General features: G+C 36.4%; 1 long non-coding RNA gene across 4 annotated transcripts in view; it reads right to left on the minus strand.

Annotated features, from left to right (window-relative positions):
• The window catches only part of LOC115493634 (uncharacterized), a 52,976-nt gene that overhangs the window by 13,360 nt on the left and 26,951 nt on the right, over positions 1 to 12,665 (minus strand). Inside the window, exons 1-4 of one of the 4 annotated variants that reach the window (XR_012054441.1) lie at positions 9,792 to 10,128; positions 9,479 to 9,657; positions 5,033 to 5,185; positions 2,898 to 3,143 (exon numbers count right to left, since the gene is read on the minus strand). This is a non-coding gene — a long non-coding RNA (uncharacterized lncRNA). Of the gene's footprint in view, positions 1 to 2,897; positions 3,144 to 5,032; positions 5,186 to 9,478; positions 9,658 to 9,791; positions 10,129 to 12,665 lie in introns of those variants that run through there. The other 3 variants (XR_012054442.1, XR_012054440.1, XR_012054439.1) reach the window with 3 other exon arrangements.

Genomic DNA, 12,665 nt, shown 5'->3' on the forward strand with positions numbered 1-12,665 from the left:
CACAATGTGAATCAAAGCAACAATGAAAAAAATGGGGGAGAGTAATGATTTTTACATTTAGAAAATAGGACAAATAATTAAATTATTTGTCTCAGTCTCTCTAGAACTCTTTGACCAGGATTAATTTTGAGTCTAAAATTATTTTATACTAGTAAAAACATTCACACAAAAAAGAATACTTATTTTGCAGTGCAGCAAATATACTGAAAGCTACCTCAGTATATCAATTTAAGGAAAGGGAAAAGTGTTTTGCATAATTCCCAGGGAAGGACATAGGCACAATCAATCCTGGTTTCCACTCCTGCTAAACAAAACTGTCACCTTTTGAAAAGATGAAAGAAACATCTCCAAAGAGGATGATCCCAGTTTGCATGTTTTGGGGTTTATTAAAGGACTGAATTTTTATGAATAATCATTATTTTTTTATATAATTTTCTTTTCCTTTTTGTTGATGCTCACACTTTTATGAATACATACAATATTTCTGTTTCACTGCTGTACTCTGAAAAGCTGGGCAGCTAGGCAACTGTTTTCAGTATTTTCTTTGGCTATCTGGAGTTTAAGTATTTTCCTGTGGACTAACACTGCCCCACAAAATTCAATCACACTGCACCTGTTAAGAATTTTGCCTCAGTGTAAGCTTTTAATTTTAGTTAAAATTTTCTCCCCATAATGCCTTATAAAGCTTTGTTCTGCATGAATACACTCAAAATTTCAAGCAACTAAGATTAAGAAAACTGTTGGGAATCTGGTGATTCAACAAGAACTGAGAAAAATGCAAATTTCCCTGACACTAGGGAGTGTCTCCCTATAGCACATCTAGCAATAGCACATCTAAAATATTTTATGAAACTTTATCCAAAGCAGAAAAAAAATCTCTCCTAATTCCAGTGGTCTTGAATATTTAAGTTTTTATAAAATGTGAGGTACCAAAAAAATATCGTCAGGCATGACAATAAATAGATTTATTTCACCAATGTAACAAACTAGGGGTATATTATGGCTGTACCACTTTTAGTGAAGAAATATAGTACTGTGGATTTTTGTCATCAGTCAGAATCTAGCACTTGTCTGAGAAAACCTATTTCTCAAATAATTTGAGTTTTATGGTTCGGAAATACATGTCAACATAGGTATTTACATAAACACTCATTGACACTTAAAGGAATGTTCTCTAAAATAACTGGCCCAATATTATTGTCACTCTGTCGAAGAAAGAAAAGGGGAGAAGGGGAGAAGTAGAGCAGTGGAGCAGTGGAGGTGCTGTTTTTTTCAACTTTGAGTTACTACAAAAGGTGGATTTTGTTTTTCTAATCTAAACTAATATTGTGATGCCTTTATTGTACTTCAGTCAAACTTCTTGTAAAACCCATGACTACAGAAATTCTGAGGTAGGCAACAAAAGCAGTACAAGATGTAGTAAATCCTCTCCTTAGCAATACTCTAAGCTCTTTCTATTGTAAAAATGAAAGTGTGGAACAGAATACACACACCATCTACAATACATCAAATGTGAAGAAATGAACCCTTATCTACATTTCTGAGCAGGACTATCAGATAATAATCCTTGCTTCAAAAAGGAAAAGAAAACAAGAATCTGGTCCTTAAATCTTAGTCAAACTGAAGGGGATTGCAGTGTAACAAAACCTACAAAGAAAGTGTCTAGCAGCAAATCCTATAACTAGGGCCATTCCATTTCTGCACTCTCAGGATGGAACAGTGACCTCCCACAACAAATCTGTTTCTGAATTTACACAGATAAAGACCTGGGCCCAACTTTTGTAAAACATTGCAATATTTGTTCTGCAGTGTCCTCAAAAGGCTATTGGTTACTGCAGTTGTGAACATTTATTCTATATTAAATAACTTAGTACAAAATTATCTCAGATATAGTTCCACTAAAGTTAATGAAAAGCAGAGAAAGAACTATCCTTAATGAAGAATATTGAGAGAATTTTCAGGATAAATCTATGCCTGGAAAGAGCAAGGTCTGGGAGTATGCATCAACAGTCTCCAGTAAAAGGCATATTTAAAATTCAGATCCCAAGATAAACTTCAGAAGAAATTCAAATATATCAGGCATGGAAATATGCAATTTATTGCTTTTCCCTGCCTACATATCATATATTTTCAAGTTCAGAGGGGGTTCCCTTTCTAGGGTAAAAAAGGAAATCAAACATTTTAATTGGTATGTTAGAAACAATTTATGCAATAAGCAAAATAAATGGAGTTTGAAAACTCTCTCAAGTGATTTGGCTCTTGGAGTATAATTTTGGAATTTGGTTTCCCCTCCTTCCAAAACATGTATATTCATTGCTTCCTGTGGTGCTAGCCTTGATTTACAGCCGTGTAACTGGGAGGAGATCTATCTCTTGATGGAGCACTATCTCACATTTCTTCTGCACACATGCATCATCAGCCTGGGACAGCTAATGACTACTGGGGATGATGATCACTAAATTAAAAATTCTCTAATGAGGCTTTGATATGGTACAGTGTAATGGCTCCAAAGGAGACAATACGGTCTACTGGGTCATTGATTTGTTAGCTACAAATTCTCTTTGTGTGCCATAACATTAATCAGCTTTAATGGCTCTGATGGAGGCATATTAATTAATTGCAGCTCCATTAATAACTCTATGATTATGTATTTACCTGACCTAGACTGTAGTGTGCATTTTAGAAACTCTTTAATTATGTTTTACACAATAGTGGCTCCAAGGGAGACTATAAATAGTGCGTTGCAGGTATTCTTATTTCCAAACATTATTCCAAAGGTTATTTGACAAACATTTGGCTAATTTTAAGACAGATACACGGCAATATTTTTAAAATTTATTTTACTAGTATTAATCAAATCCATATGGAAAAACAAGCAAGAAGTAAGGGTAAATTACCTGGATTATTTGTGACTTCATCTCCTGAAATGTGGATTTCTCTCAGAGTTCCTAGGTCAGGGACCCCAAGAGAGATCTTAAAGAATCTTTGCTCCCCTTTCCCTAGCCCAATGCTGCCAAATGAGGAGCCTGGAATGCTTCTGATTGTGCTTTTTCAAGGTTGTTTATTTCTTCTTATCTAAACATTCCTTCTCTGACCTGCCGAGCTCTGGCTAGCAAGTCCACCATGGCAGTCTGCCCTGAACCCTGAGTGGAGGACAAGACAAAAGAGAAGAAGGTCAGGACACACCCAAATTCCTCCATCTTGTACCCCCTTGAACCCCATTCTAAAAATCCCAAAATTCTACTTTTCCACACTGTGTTAATTCAAATATCACACTACTCAAACCCTTGTGGCTTGTAATTCCTCATCCAGAGTTGGCAGTTTCCCACAAGCTAAAATTGAAGCCACAAGTGTTTTTGACTTCTTGCCAGGGTCTCTGAGACCCCCTGCCAGGATCTCGAGACAGCCAGGGCAGCCAGAGGGATGTCCTGGACTCTGACACTGAAAGCCCCATTTTTTTGCACAAAATAAGTTACATCTTTGGTATACAGATGGCCCATGTAAGGCCTTTAGCTGATCAGAGGGAAGCATCCTCACTCTGTCTCATGAGCACTGAAGGCTCTGTTAACTCTCACACCCTTCCAGAAAATACTGCACTGTGCTGCCTAGTTCCTCGGTGGAGAAGTAGAAATGTTATTGAACATTACATAAATCTATTTATTGTATTTACTATCATCATTTCAGTTGCATACTTTTGTGCTTGCAAAACTCCATGAAGATTCCAAATTTATTCCCTCAAGTTTGGGTCTAAGTTCTTCCATTTTGTTTTTGCAAATTTTACTTCCCATGAATTGTCTTGAAATTTTTATCACTGGTAAAATTGCCTGCCTTTTTCCTCCATTTCTATCCAATTCTCACATATAAATCAATAAATAAAATAAAGGTATTTGACCAGTAAAGAAAAATGGAGATTGGATTTTTTTCAATACATTTCAGTATTGATTTTAGTCTTGGAACTCCAAAAGTTTAATTCTTATTCCTAAACTCTCTCTCTTCCTCAAAAGTACCGTTGGGAGACTAAGGGAGTATTCCCTTTTGGTTTCTTTAACAGCCATTGTCTACTCAATGTCACTATAGAAACAAAATATAAATTTCAGCATTATGCAAGAGAATATGAATAAAACCAAACCTAACCTGTTTTTCCAAGAATGACCTTCAAAGGCTAATGCTTTAACTCTCATCATTAAGAAAACTGGCTTTATAAACAAAATAATATATATAAATCATATTTCATCCACCTGGGCTGTAATATAACATTTTGTGTGATGGCATATAGGAAGTAAAACAGAGAAAAAAAAAAAGATGATGTGCATGAATGCTGTGGAGTGACTGTAACTTAGGAAACTTAACGGGCAAGACTGATGGGAAAGATACTCGAAAGAGCCAAAGGAGATTGCTTGTGCAATTACAGAATATCACTCAAAACTCACCTCATTTAATATCATCAGTGCGGGGAAAAGAAAAAAAAAAAGAATCTCTGTAGGTGGCTAAGTTTAAAATAACGCAAAACTGAGACATCATTGCAGAAATAGCAGAAGAATAGCATTCAGAACAAAATGGATGAGCTTGAGCTGACAACTGGAATAATAACAGGAGTTTAGTATTCAAGTATATAAAATATAAGGAGGGAAAAATAAAAGTATTTTGACGCTAATAAAATATAAGCACCATTAAAAACATAAAGTAACACATACATGTCTAAGAAATATGCAAAAGAAAAACCTCTCTATGTGAGCAAACTGACCTAAAAATATCCACAAATGCATTTTAAAATTCAAAGGAGGAGTTTCTAACTTTCACTGCAACTAAATCCAAACAAAATCTTTCACTTTGAGGCAAATAAATCCCACTGGATTTATCACAACCCTTTTGAGAGGGAAGAGAAGATGCAGTGCACACATTGTGGTTTTCCTTGATAGCACAGAAGGGCCACATTTCTGTTGTTTCTCACTTCATGAGTTTTTATGTGAAACAACTACTTGAAAGCTCAATTCCCACATCCATCAGGCTTTAGAATTACTGACTGTTTTACCTGTTCTCCATGAAAGGGAGAAAAAGCTTGGTGTCTTCAGCATCTTGCATTCCATATGGCACTAATAACTCCCTTTGTAGCATCATGACTAATTGGACAGTTAGAGAAGAAATAAGTCAATATCATCATGGAGTCTTCAGGACCTTGTCTTTTCTGTTTAAAAAACATGAAAATTAACTGTAGCTATAAACAGATAGAAACATTTGTTAGTGTACATCTTTCAGGAACCGTGGCTTTTTGTGCCTCTGCAACACAGGATTTCTGAGAAATAATAGCTGCATTTAACAAACAGTGCCATGTACTTCTGTAACCAGCACGAAGCATGACTCCTGGCAGGATTGTCAAAAATTTTATTACAAGGATTTAATTTGCCTTATAGCTCCAGAAGAGCATATGTTTTGTTCAGGCAACTGGTTATATTTGTTGTGGGTTTTGTTTGTTTCTTTGTTTGTTTGTTTTTGGTTTTGTTTTGGTTTTGTTTTCTAAGACTTCTTGTAAGGTTCTTTCTTTTATTAAGAAGAGAAGGAAAAAGATGAATGGGTTTGTACTAGATTTTTATCAATGTTATTAAGATCAGTGTATGAACCTTGTTAGAACAATCTTCTTCAGTATAGATTGCTTAAATATAAATCTAAACCAAGAATTTTACTATTCCAACCTGATAACTGAGGATGTTCTATAGAAAAGGTCACCAAATCCATCAAATTAATGAGTGGAAGGTGAAGAGCAACCTACAGATAGGAAAAATATGAGGTTGCTCTTTATCTTGTAAAAATATTTATTTATGATAATTTATGTGGACAGAAGATCTTTGCTATATTTTTAATTTCAACAAAAATGAGTGATATATCTCTATATATATCAGAGTCCTGCAATAACAGCCATATCTGATATTTAGTTTGCTGAAAATGGGCTTTTTGAGCAGTGTAGTGTAGTCATTCTTTTGCTTTTTCCTGAATTTTATAAAAGGGCAACATGTAAAAGTAAGTTTAAGATAACTGTTTATCAAATCACAGACAATTATATATTATGTGCTTCTGCATCTACCTCTGCACACTTAGTTAAAGAAAATTAAACGGAGATAATAAAAATTTGTGTAAAAATTAGGTCAAAACCAACCAACTGGATTACACAAAAGCATATAAAAGGGCTAAATCTTCATTAGCGAAGTAAGACCTCAGCAAATCAGAATTATACTGTAATCCAAAAATAAAATAAATGTTTAAAAACAAGAAAGTTTAAGAAGAGGAGTTCCAATGAAATAGCTAAATCCTGATCAATACAAGAAGTCAGGAATGAGTTAAAGTGAACAAAATGTCTTTTGCAAGACAAAGGAATTAATTGTTTAGGAGTCCTTTTTATGGATATAACCTGAGTACACTCAGTCCAGCTGTTACAGTTCTATTTATGGAGTCTGTTACTAGCATGCCAGAAACTCAGGTAACCTGAATGATGAAGAAATGTCAATCTGATGCTGTGGCCCAGAAGTTCAAAACACAAAGCTTGTATCAACAATTTTGTCTGAACCTGGTTGTTTCATGTCAGTCTTTAAAGGATTATAACAGCTCCATAGTCACAAAAGACAGGAACGTGATCATTCTTAGTGATGTCAAGTGAATAAGAAACTGCAGGGTATTTACGTGGGTTGACTCCTTTCCTTTGGATCTTCCTGCTGCCAAGTCCTGTTATCTGTAAACTCAGCAAACACCACTAGGAGCAAAGCTGAGCATGTGTTGTGTCACAGAGGGGAGTCACCAGCTCCAGGACATGAGAAGACATCTTGAAAAAGTAATCAACATGAATCTTGAAAGTAATCAACAGTTTTTTTGGGAGGAAATTCCCACTGCAATACCTTCGCCTGACAAGGAATTCAAGTTAAAAAGCAAGAAAAGGTGTCCAAGAAAGAAAGTCAAAGTGGAGTGGTCTGTGGAAGTGCTGAGTGGCCAGGATTTTGAGGCATAAAGACACTGCCTGCAAGCAAAGAGCTGTTCTGGGCCACAAAGAGTGGCTGATTGGAATCACTCCTAAAAGCTGCTCAAGGCTGGATAGTGAGTTACACTATCTCCCATATAACATTACATCTCCCTCTAATGGTGTCTACTTCACCTTTGACATCAGAAGGGAGGTTACAACCTCTTTTTGGTGGGCAAATATGAGTGAAAGGATGAGAAAGAAAATAAAGATGTTGGGATGCAAGGGGCTGAAAGCGAGACTGAAATTGTGTTGAGACACAAATCACCTTGGACGAGGTGCCAGTGGCTTCTGAGGAAGGGCACCAGGATTGTTCCTGACGCTCTTTGCCTGTAGCTGGGCTCTCAGTTCTGCTCCCTCCATGTAGCTGGAAGATGTCTTTGGCTATTGTCTTTCTTCCTTTGGCCACGTCCTTTCTTCCTTTGCCTCAAATGTGATCTGTTTTGTTTCAGTTATGTATAGTTCTAATCTAGCAAATCTTTCTTTTAGAGTTCATACAGAAGAATATGTCTGTAAAGTTGGTTTGGGAGAAAGATATCTGTGCTCCAGGGCCTCTTAGCTCAGCTGTCACCTGGAGGGCGACTTTTCCCATTGTTGTTTTTCACCAGACACATACTGAAAGGCAGCAGTGTCAACTTTTACTCTATCATAGTTTTTTGGTTTTTTTTTACTCTATCATATTTCCACTAGTCTTCTATACTTTCTGTATTTCCAGCTGCATGGTGACCAACACCTTAATTGAAGAGAGCAGAGAAAATGTTGTTTGTATGAAATCGTCTCATGAAAAATTTAAAAATAGTAGCAGCAATAAAGAGTACAATGATTTTCATCTCTGACTTGATCCTGTGTTTGGCACTTTACTAATTTTAATCTCTTTTCCTATATGCTTGTGTTGTAGCTTCATCTGGTTGTTTTTAGCCCATTTACTCTTAGGAAATATTTGCTAATTAGTGCAGAAGTGAAAAAAAATGACCTAGCAAGTGCTAAAGTGTTCCTTAGGATGGTTTAATATTGATACAGAACTGTCGTTCCATATCATGCTTATATTGTTTTCTTCTGCTATAAGGATTTACACTTCACATATTTTCTGTTTTTATAACAAGCCTCATAAACCCTTCAGGAACAAATTCAGTGCTTAGCTTATGCCAATACGAATTACAATGCCTTTCACTCTCAAACTTCAAAAAAACCATACAGCCAGAAAAGCAGATAGATAATTTTACTTATGCCACATAAAAATAAAATAAAAGTCCCTCTTTAGAAATCGTAGAGATTACTAATATTCCTGTAAGCTCTATGTAATTTAGTAGGAGCAAAATACCAAAACACTCAATAAAGAAGTAAAACATTAAACAGTGAGATCCTATGAATTTTCATACTACACCTACACTGTGCACAGACTAATACAGTGTGTTTATTCATGCAGAAAAGAGACAGTCCCAGACTCCCCATTTTTAATTTTCTCTCTTTTTTTTTTCTTCAATAACTAGAGCTGCCTTTCTCAGATGTGCTGAGCCAACATCTGTGTGCTTTCAGGGTAGTTTCAGTAAGTTCTCATATTCAGCTGTTGCATATTCACATTTTTCACAGATGCTAAGAACTTTAAATACATAAGTCATTTCTAGATGATCTTAAGTGCCATAGCAGGGAAAACATTAGAAACAATTCTAAACACAGTATGATAGGGATATAGGGGATGTTTTCTTAAAGAAAAAGAGAACAAATTTTATAGCAATCAGAGACTTATTAAAAATAATAATAAAAAACCCTCTTTCTTTAAATTATTTTCTCTCCATCTCAGCTGGTGCAGTCCATTTCTTGCTGCTGCAATTATATGTTTTAAGCACTCAAAGCATTGTATCTTTTCTCAGGCATGCTGTTGATATTTTTGTGAACCCTTTGGTATGACAAACAGAAGGGATTTCAGGAATGTTTGCACTGTTCATTCCAGCCTTACAAGTAGATGCTATCAGAAACAGATGATAGGATTTACCAAGTTATGTAAGGGCCTAGGAATCTGGAACTGTTCACTGTAACAGAAACTCAAATTCCAAACACAGGGCTCTCATATCAGGATGTTTCACTGACTGCTGCAGCTTGTCAGCACTGCTCTTAGTCTTAAATTCATATGGCTGATGAAATGATTTTAAATTAGAAAAAACCAGTTAAAAATCAACAAACAAAAAAAATGGAGCTCTCAGCAAAGCACACAGGATTATAGGAGGCAACAAAACTATTTGGAAGGTTCAGCACATACACATACACGTGTATACACACCACAGACCTATAGCTTTGAAGTTTTCTTTCTTTAACTATTTCCATTGACTGTGCTGGAATATGGTTTTGCAGTTGCCCTAAATAGTTCTCTAAAAAAAAAAAAAAAGGCAACAAATTTGTATTTGCAATTTTTGCAATTAGAGAGAGCTATTTGGCACAAGATTAATAGGACTATCAAAGAACAGAAGGAGAGACCACCATAGGACTGTAGCAGTTGTTTCCTCTTGCAGAGCATCCCTAAATTTGCTCTCAGTGGCAGGGGGCAGAGCTGTGGTCACTCCTCCTGCTGTAGGGAGGATCTCCAGGTTGACTTTACACAACTCAACTCCAGGCTGGTTCAGGGTGCCCAAAAGATGTGCAGTTGTCTACCACATGTCCTGCGTGGGGTGGCACATAATAGGACACAACACAAGAAGATCATTGGCCGCCCACGGGAAGCCCAGGGTGGCTCAATTATGATTGTCTGTCTGCTGCAAAAAGGATAAAAGAGCAAAAATAAAATTCTACTCACTGCCTGTGGTGTTGCTCAGATGGACGTTTTACTTGAGGTAATGCTGCACAGAGGTTGCTGTCTTTCCCCATGGCAGAGCTGTGCTCCTCCTCCCTTTAAAAAAAGTGGGTTTTGTTCTACAAGGCTGCTTTTTATTTTTGTAGATGTTAAAACAGAAATATGAAGGGCCCACATAGAGGAGAGAGCAGTAGTTTTATGATAATAATGTTAGTTTCAGGTCTAAAAATACCCTATATTTGTAAAGGAGGTTGTTCTATCCAGCCTTATGAAAGCAATGGAATCTTTACAGAACTTTGCAGACTAGGAATGGACTGTTCTGAATTCAGTCCCATATTCCTCACATGTTAAAATTATTATTTTCCAATTTTTTCAAGGCAGAGGCAATCAAAGCAAGCAAGTCAGTAATCAAAAGCAGCTACTGGAAGTATTAAAATGAATGTCTCCATGTGACCCATCTTCTTAAAAATTCCTGTGATCTCATGAAATGAAAATTCTTGTTGCTAAAGTAAATATGGAACTTCATGCAGTTCTTAACTTCCAGTTATGAGAATGTGAGTTTCGTACCAAATGACTAAGATGTTTTTTTTTTTTTAATCTTTTTGTCTGTCATAAGGACAAGGCAAATTCCATTAAGAAGTAGGATATATATTTTAATACTTTTAAAATGCATCCCATGGGTATGGCACATGAGATGGCTATATCCCATCACTTCAAGGATTCGGTGACATGTCCAACATTTACATCTTTTTGTGTTCACTTTTTCTCTTTTGTACATATATATATATATATATGTATAATGTCTTCTATTGATGCAGTGTTAGATCACAAAAATCGCTGTTCTTTTTTGCCTGAGAAGGCTGTGATTTATTGTCAGGGATCAAATATTTATTAATCATTTGAGCTCAGGATATGAAATAATTTTTCAAGTTGTCCAGCTGAGCCCATCCAGTTAAATTTTTCCATCAATTGTAAGAGATGGTGTAAAGTTGGCCCTGAATGTCAATCTGTCTTCAGGAGCAGTTGTAATTTCGTCTCAACCCTGCATCAATGCTTAGACAGTGAGTTATGAATTTTCAGTCACCTAGCAGGACAAGTCCTTCACAAGTTCACTTCTGATATCAGAAGATCAGAAGATCAAGCAGAGTTTTCTTAGTTTGATAAAGTCTCTAATTAAAAAGAATAAATTAAAAACCCCAGAGGTTTCTTCCTGAGGTGGACCTCTTATATCATTTCTAGGATGTCAAGCATGTCTGGTTTTAACTGTATTTCCCCTTAATTTTTAGAATATAACTTTTTTTACTGGAAATTATTTTGTTTCTGCAGAGTGGGAAATCTTGCAGGCAAACTCATTCCCTTAATAATTTCCAAGGGCCAAATACAAAAGCCATTATCAATCTGCTTTCTGAAGTGAAAGTTTTAATGTTAAGAAATGCTATTAGTACCTAATTTGATGCCATAAAATATGATTCTGTAAATGATGGCAAATTTAAGTCACTTAAGCACATTGCTTTAAACTGATTAAATTAAGAAAACAAAGATTTTCCTGAAGTATAAGATTCAAATTATGCAACTCCAATGGCACATTCTAGTGACAAACCTTTGATAAAGAAACAAAAATCATTTCCATAAAGCTTTTGTAGAAGTTCTAGACATGCTGTCACAGGAACACCAAGTTTCCTAACATAAATCAAAGTATCTAACAGTATTCAATATCTCTCTTTACTGAGACTTGAATTTACTGAGTTTCAACTGCTTTTTGCACAAGTATATATAAAATATATTATATTTTATTTATAATAAAAATGATGTTTTAATTTGAAAAGTATATGATAATATATTAGGGACAAATATTTCTTTGAACATCAAGTTCCTTATTTGAAAATATTTTTCCGGCTATTTTTTAAAAAATGATCAATTGTCTTGTTCACATACACCAAAACCCCACAAGATAGAGTATTTTTAAACTTAAACAAAGCAAATTAGATAGCCATTCATAATGAAGTAAGGAAGTTACAGAAGATTAGCGAGAAAATATCCTACCATTTGTCTTTTTTTTTTTTTTTTTTGGTGTATCTATGTCTTCTGATCCAGAAAAAGATCCTCAACTAACAATACACAATTGTTTGGGGCCATAGATTACTAACTAAGTTATTTTCTTGTAATACTATGAACTGAGTAACATCTTTAAATAATGGTTATCTATCCAAAATAGTTCTATTTACTGGTAGCATTTTATATCTAGGAAAAACAAAAACTTTCAGATCTCCTTCTGCTGGAGCCCTATACACCATTCTGTAGTCTGTGAGATTAATCATATCTTCATAAAGAGAAAAAAGAAAGGAGAGGAGAGGAGAGGGAGAGGAGAGGAGAGGAGGAGAGGAGAGGAGAGGAGAGGAGAGGAGAGGAGAGGAGAGGAGAGGAGAGGAGAGGAGAGGAGAGGAGAGGAGAGGAGAGGAGAGGAGAGGAGAGGAGAGGAGAGGAGAGGAGAGGAGAGGAGAGGAGAGGAGAGGAGAGGAGAGGAGAGGAGAGGAGAGGAGAGGAGAGGAGAGGAGAGGAGAGGAGAGGAGAGGAGAGGAGAGGAGAGGAGAGGAGAGGAGAGGAGAGGAGAGGAGAGGAGAGGAGAGGAGAGGAGAGGAGAGGAGAGGAGAGGAGAGGAGAGGAGAGGAGAGGAGAGGAGAGGAGAGGAGAGGAGAGGAGAGGAGAGGAGAGGAGAGGAGAGGAGAGGAGAGGAGAGGAGAGGAGAGGAGAGGAGAGGAGAGGAGAGGAGAGGAGAGGAGAGGAGAGGAGAGGAGAGGAGAGGAGAGGAGAGGAGAGGAGAGGAGAGGAGAGGAGAGGAGAGGAGAGGAGAGGAGAGGAGAGGAGAGGAGAGGAGAG

Source organism: Taeniopygia guttata, chromosome 2 (assembly GCF_048771995.1).
Source record: "Taeniopygia guttata chromosome 2, bTaeGut7.mat, whole genome shotgun sequence".
In the NCBI taxonomy this organism is placed as follows: Eukaryota; Metazoa; Chordata; class Aves; order Passeriformes; family Estrildidae; genus Taeniopygia; species Taeniopygia guttata.